General features: G+C 58.3%; 1 long non-coding RNA gene across 1 annotated transcript; it reads right to left on the bottom strand.

Annotated features, from left to right (window-relative positions):
* Positions 1–222: 222 nt before the first annotated feature.
* On the bottom strand, positions 223–5560 carry LOC128779627 (uncharacterized). Its single transcript, XR_008425701.1, has 3 exons — positions 4355–5560; positions 1410–2437; positions 223–826 (listed from the first exon to the last, which is right to left on the bottom strand). It is a non-coding gene; the product is annotated as an uncharacterized lncRNA (long non-coding RNA).
* Positions 5561–7134: the final 1574 nt, after the last annotated feature.

Raw genomic sequence — 7134 nt, 5'->3', positions numbered from 1 at the left:
GCAGAGCAGTCAGGAAGTCCTGCTGCATCCTGGTCACAGAGGGTGTCTCGGTCCCTCCTGGGGGGAGAGGCCCTATTGCTGGAAGGGGCCAGCACACCTGCGTGCAGGCAGATGGGCCGGGAGGGCGGGCGGGTGGTGGTCCCGCCCAGGGCACGAGCCCAGGACTGCGGCGGGGGGGGGGGGGGGGGGGGGGGGGGGGACCACGGAGCCCTCCCCCTGCCTCCTCACGGCAGCATGTAAAGGGCCTGCAGCCACACAGTGCACGTCAGGGCGCAGCGACGGCCTGTGGAATGCTGTCCTTCTGCACACGGGGCGGTTTCTCCGCACTCGGCTCCAGCCTCACGGAGACCACTGTGTTTGCGTGATGCAGCTTCTCAGGCCTCCTCGGTCGTCTTTTCTCCTGAGAAAGTATTTGACCTTTTAAATGTGCCCCACAATGATTTCAAAGCGTTCTGCTTTAGACATTTGTCGTTTGGTCTCTAAAACACGGGACTCGCTCTGATTGTCGTACTATTTTAAAGGATTTCTCCTGTACGAGCTTCCTGTGCCCTCCCCTTTGCCAACTCCTCCCTTCCCTGGATTCTCCTAAAGCTGTGGTCAGTACCGCCTCCTTCACAGGTCCCCACGTGTTTCCTGCGTGGAGTGCATGTCCACCCTCACCCAGAGGTGGAGGACAAGGACCCTAACGTGTGCTTTCCGCTCCTGGACATCAGCTCACATGCCGGGGACACGGCCGAGCAGAGCAGAGGTGCTGGTTTGCTGGCTTCTTGGCCGAGGGCCGTAGCAACTCTTCTCCACTTCCGATCCGCTGCGTGCCACCTGCTGACTGTGGGCAAAGCAAGGGCACCTCAGCTTGGAGTGACCTTCTGACAGAGCCTTTCTGCCTGCATAGATGCCCCTCTCCTGGCCCCGCTGACCCCCTACGGGTCAAGGTCCTGAGGAATTCATGTCACCACCATGGCCTTCCAAATAGATTTATAAATCGTATTTAAAAAAAAAATTAAATCCAGGGAATAGGGACTCCTTTCAACCTTTAGCTCTTGATTGATAAATGGTTTGGCTGGATTTTTGGTAAAGTTATGAAAAACCTGCTGAAAAATGTGATATTTATAACCACAGGTATAGTACTTTGCTGTCAAATAGTTGAAAAGACTAAGTATTTGCTTCCTAAAAATAATCCAAACAAATCCATAAAGCATGGTAATATGTTCAAGTGTGTACAAGACAATACTATAAAAGATAATATGGAAGATTTTTTCAACAAATCTCTAATCACATAGTATTTGATATTGAACAGAGTGCTATAATTCGTTTGCTTATAAATACAGGACATAATGGGATTTGGAAAATCAACCAGGTGTACTGAGCAGGGGGGAGGTTGCAACGGCGCGGAAATAGGTCTTTCCTACCTGGGGCCAGCATTTACGTGAGGTGATCCTGGACTCGTTCCCCGGAGAAGCCCGAGCGGCTCGGGCAGCACTGATGCCGGACACAGGCTTCTCTGCAGCGGGAGGGCCCGGGGTGCTCACAGAGTGGCCAGTGGGCAGCACCCATGCCGACTCCCACCCAGACCCTAACCGGATGAGCCGCTGCTGAGCCTCACAGTGTCAGTGACATGAGGGCTGTGAAGGACGATGCGGACTGGGGCCCCTAAGCAAGTGTTCACCGAGTGCCTGCAGTGAGTCAGGAGCTGTGGGGCCAGCTTCCGTTCTTGGCTGCAGAGAGCAAGCTGAAGGAGGTTAGGGTCATTCTCTGAAGGCCGGGCGTGGTTGTCACGTCTTCCTTCCCATCCCGTGGAGCTGAAACGGTATTTCCTGTCCCAGTGGGCTTCTCCCCTTCCCTGGGCCGGAGGGGAGGCTGGGATCTGGGAAAACGTCACCCGCAGCCACCTGGGAACAGCATGGGGACTCTGTCCCACCTCAGCCATGGCCACAGTGTCTGCGGGCAGGGACCCTCCTCCCTGACTCGCAGGAGTTCGGAAGGAGCCGGCAGTCACCAGAAGCGCTTTGAGCCTCTCAGATGAAAGGCTCCAGCGGAGATGAAGTGTGGCTGTTGGTCACTGGCGTGGACTTTCATGTGAGGGAGCGTGCTGACTAATTATGAGAGCCACTCATTTGTAGGTTTGCTTTCTTGCTCAGCCTCTCGTTGGTGTTCTAACGAGGGCTTAAAACATGCCTGAAGATTTATGACCGAGACTCCAAAGCAAATTTTGCAAGCCCTGGACAGACCTATGTGCTTAAAATAATAAAAATATTAATAGCATTTATAATAAATCCTGTTTACACCTGTCTTTGCTTGAATGGCTTCAGAGTCTCTGCAAACTGGACCCTTTAGTGAGTCTGTTCTTTGGCTTCGGACTCATCTGAACATCTCGGAATGTTCCAGCAGTAACAGGAGCTGACAGGAGCCCAGACTGAGCGAGGCATTGCTCCTGTACCTGTTGGGGAGGCAGAGAGGACAGCTGAGTGTTGGTTTAATGCGGCCTGGACGGCCACAGATCTTCCAGCTCCTTTCATCTTCCCAGCCGCCCTGAGTCAGCCCTGGAGTTGTCCCCGTAAAGTCCCCTCTGGTTAGTGTTCCCCTGTGTCTGTCATTTATTTTTCCACGGCCCAGGCAGTGGCTCAGAGAGGGACGCAGATCTCACAAAAACACTTCCCCACGGTAAACAACTAAAAATTATTTGGAGGAAAAAGAGCAAGAGTAGGAACTTGGAGTTACAGACATTTGGCTGGTTGTGTGTGTGTGTGTGTGTGTGTGTGTGTGTGTGTGTGGCTATAAATAGCCAAGGATGGGGTAAATGTCATGACCAACAGCAGCAGACAGGATGGACTGGCCAGGTCATATGTGCGAGTTGCTTTGTGAAAAGCCACGTTCTTTTATTGCCACCTTCATTGTGGGACCCGGCCTGAGATGGCCCATAGATACCACCTGCCATTCTTTGCTTTCTCCCGGCTCCTCCCCTTCCTCTCAGAATTCTCTCTCCTGTTATCCCAAAATGTAGCCGGTGGGCTCCGGGGTCGCCCCCCAGTGCCACCCATGCCCCATTTATGAAGGCCAGGACAGCTGCGGCCAGGGATTCACCCCAAGGGCATGTCGGCTTGGACACAATAGACGTGGTTTTTCTTGCTGATGCCAAGTCAGAGATGGTTCCTGGTTGGCAGCATGCTGCCTGCACACCCCGTATGGGAGCCTGAGCTCTGCTGCCTCACAGCTCCCAAAGCTCCCTGGGCGTGAGCGCCCACCCTCTGGCCCCCACAGGAGGGCGCAGGTTGAGGTTGTCCTGCCTGGTCTGGGGGGTGGAGGGCCCTGTCCTCTGCTCCTGGTCGCTGGGCCACACCCGCTGCGACGGGAGCGAGTCGGGAGGGTGCCCTGGGCTGACAGCCGGAAGGAAGAAGGGCTGTCACCTGGCCAGTGCGCCTGGTGTGGGCGCTTCCCGCAACTCTGGTTCCTGTGGCTCTTTTCCTGCCATCAGCTCTTCGGGGGGCTCACCGCTCCTCTCTTCTGCACCCCATCAGGGGAGAGTATGACCGACTCTCCTTAATGTATGGTTTTCTATGTATTTATTCCTTACTTTTTAAATTGTAACGTGTACGTAACGTAAAACGGCCTGTGTTAACCATTCTAAGTGTCCAGCTCAGTGGCATCGAGCACATTCGTGTCCTGGTACAACTGTCCCCACCAGAACTTTCTTGTCCTGCAGAACCAAAGCTCTGCCTCCATTCAGCAGGAACCACCCCGTCCCAGCTGCTGACAACAGCAGCCTCATCCCCCTCCTCCGAGTCGGTCTTTACCTAACTGCACAGACGACCACGTGGGACCCCCTCCCGCTGTGAGGATGCCATGCTGATTGGGTCTGATAAGCAGGGAGCAGCAAGCCATGTCCCATCTTCGCTGGGACGCCGCAGGGACACACTGCGCAGGCTGGGGACACACAACCCCACTTTCTGTGGGAGCCCCTTGTACCCCACCTTGCCCTGCCCCTGAGTGCTGCGGCCACGGGGACCTGGAACACCTCCCGGGGGGCCCTTGAGTTCCCTGCCCCTTCCCTTCAGCCTCAGTGCCCAGCTCTCCTTGCTCCTTGGCTGCCCCTCACCTTCCCCTGGGACCCTCTGGTCCCCCTTCAGCCCTGTGTACTTCATACCCAGTGCAGTGGCTTCCCCTGCCCATCTTCCCCAATCCCTCCCTCAGACTCTGGTCACCTCTTCCCCACTGAATGTGCCAGCAGCCCCAGGGACTCCGTGTGGCTGTGGGCTGATGCCCCCTTTTCCGCCAGGAGAGGCAGGAGCTTCTGTCTGCGGGCCCTCCCCCTGTTCTTGGCCCCCCACCCCCACTGAGGGACCGCACAGCGGAGTACCTTTGAGCGGAGGGGGCACATCCTGGTCCTCGATCACGGGGCTCCTGGGCACACTCTGACAGTCGGGCACCTGCTCTGCTGTCCCGCCGGGTGGGAACAGGTCTGGGAGGAAAGTGGCTTCCCCGAGGCCACACAGTCTGCGCAGCACGAAGACTTAGCTCAGTGCCCACAGAGCCCAGGTTGAGGCCGCACACTGGCTGTGCCTGTGAGTTTCCTGGAGCTCTCGGCCGTTTCCACCCCCACCCTCGGCTGCACGGCCCTGGTCCTCGCCGTTCCACCGCCCTGCCGTGCAGCCACGTCCCCCGGGCTCAGAGCTGCCGAGTGCCAGCCTCCAGTCCCTGAGTTTGAGGCTCCGCAGCACGTGGCCCGGCCCACACTCCGAGGGGCTGGAAGATCTGTTGACTGGATAGTTTTTTCCCCTCTAATGTAGGGAAAGCAATATGCCTGCAGATTGAGGGATTGCGGACTGACTAAATAAGGAATCCCCCACTCAGCCGAGAGCTTTGAGTCCCAGCCAGGTGACACTTGTGCGACTCGTGTTGTGGCCGACGTAAAGAACGGACGAGAGTCCCTGCTCCCATGGACTCTTGGATGAGCAGGGACAGAGACGAAGGTCCGGCTTGTGGTGACCGCACGGGGCGATGACTGGGCCTCGGGAAGCACCGTGGTTGCCTAGGACTCCTGGTGACGACTCACGAGAGCACCCCAGCTGCAGAGGAAGGAGGCCCGGCTCCTGGAGGGAGCGGGCATTTGAACTGGTCGAGGCCATCGCAGTGCAGTGATTAGCCTGACGGTTGGTCCCAGCTCCTGCTCCCGGCCAGCATGCTGCTGGGTAGGAGTCACAGGTCAGCAGGGCGCAGCCCCACCCCAGGGGACTCCCTGTCGGTGAGGAAGACAGTCAGCAGCTGCCCACTGTGCCGGGAGTGTCCAAGGCAGAGGGGTGGGTGCACTCGAAGGACGCACAGGCCGCTTGCCCCAGAGGGGGCAGGTCTGGCTGCACCGAGGGACACATCTTGGTTGGGGTGGCAGGTGAGCACGCAGCAGCGACACAGTCAATCCCTGCGAGGTGGAGGGAAGGGAGGGCAGCAGCACCAGGGGGGCCGCCTGGGATGTCAGGAGTCTGAACCTGACTTGTTAGGAGGTGAGGGAGAACACCTGTGCGAAGGCCAGGACGAGGCCACGTGAGGATGAGTCACACCGCCCTTGTTTTTGTGTATCAAACCACCCGGGGCATGTGTGAGGCAAGAGCAGGCGGTCCGCAGAGCAGGTGGACTCCTGGCTGGTTTCCAGGGAAACCCTCGCTGTGGGCCTGATGGGAAGTCTGGGTGTGGTCAGCGTCTCCAGGTGCCGAGGGCTGGGGGCAGGAGCTCAGCCAGTGGACAGGATGCACGGGGGAGGTGCTTGCACAGCCCTGTGAAGCCACGGGTGAGAGGTGAGTGCACCCAGCACACCCCGGGGCATGTGAGGGGCAGCCCAGAGGGACACTTTTTCAGCTCAGGCAGGGCCGAAGTGAGACTTTTCTCTGCCTCCCGCAGGTGCCCCAACTCAGGTAACAGATTTGAGGCAGACACCATGAGCAGTGAGGAGAGGGTACAGACCCTGGCTGCCCGCCGTCCTTCCCAAAGGTCTTTGTCAGTGAGGCTTCCCCTGGCTCAGTCCCTCACCCACTGCTGGAAGGTGGCTGCCCCATCCAGGGGGTCAGCAACAAAGGTGGCTTTGTGCAGCCGTCACCCTGTCACGCCTGGCGGCGTCTGAATGAGAGCTCCGTCCGATTCCATCCTGCTGCTGCTCCTGCTGTTTCCCTGGACACAGAAGGGGACAGCATCCTCCCCTCTCTGCACCCCATCGCTGCTCTGCCCACCCGTGTGTGGAACCAAGCACACCAGCGCCAGGGCGATGCCCTCAGCAGCAGTGCCAGCTTCATCCTTCATTCCTGTGACCCCAGACAGAGGGCACGGCGGTGGGCGCTGGAGGCTGCTTTTCCGTCTCCTGGGGAGCCGCGGCTCCCTTTGCGCTCCAAGCTCCCCAGCAGGGAGGACCAAGCTGCCATAAAGCACCGCCCTGACCAGCTGATGCGGTGATGGACGACACCAGGACATCCTGTGCGTTGAAGCTTCTTCCTGCGCCCGCTGAGAGGAACCTCCTTCCATTTGTCTTCCTCTGCCGCGCCCCCAAGACGTCCAACAGCAGTTTCCTTCATGGGCAAAGTTGTCTTTTTTTTTAAAGTGAGGAGCGGTTCTGAAGCAATGAAACAGCACTGCTCAGGCCGGTGGTGATGTGGCGGACTTCGTCTCTGGTGTCCCCAGCCTCCTTGGCCTCCCCTCCCCCTCTTCAAGACCAGCTCTGGGAAGTGGCCCCCCTCAGTCAGATGCCCCTCCACGTTCACTGGTGGGTCAGGAGAGCACCAGGCCCCGTGCTGCCCGAGAGCCTTATCTCCCCCTGCAGCACGAGAGTAATTCCAGCCCAGAGTTCAGCTTTGCGCCCTGTGCACGCAGAGGTCAGAAAACACAGCTTCCTACTGGAAGGAGGGCTGTCTCAGCAGACTCCCTTCCCGGACACCGCAGGTGAGCCTGCTCCCTCAGGTTCAGTTCCTGCGCATGCACCGAGGCTGGGTGTCCCCAGAAAGGGCCCAGATCTGCCGTTTCCTCTCGGTTCTGCCTCTGGGGACAGACTCGGGCATATATTCTGGGGCCCAGTTCCAGCACAGTGGGGTGGATGGGCCAGTCGTGGAGGTTCCTTCCAGCTCCAAAATCCCGATGTCTCAGATCTGCAAAGTAAAA

Source organism: Desmodus rotundus, chromosome 1, assembly GCF_022682495.2.
Source record: "Desmodus rotundus isolate HL8 chromosome 1, HLdesRot8A.1, whole genome shotgun sequence".
Lineage (NCBI taxonomy): Eukaryota > Metazoa > Chordata > Mammalia > Chiroptera > Phyllostomidae > Desmodus > Desmodus rotundus.
The sequence above is the reverse complement of the archived record's forward strand: the minus strand, read 5'-3'. Positions and strand labels throughout refer to the sequence as shown.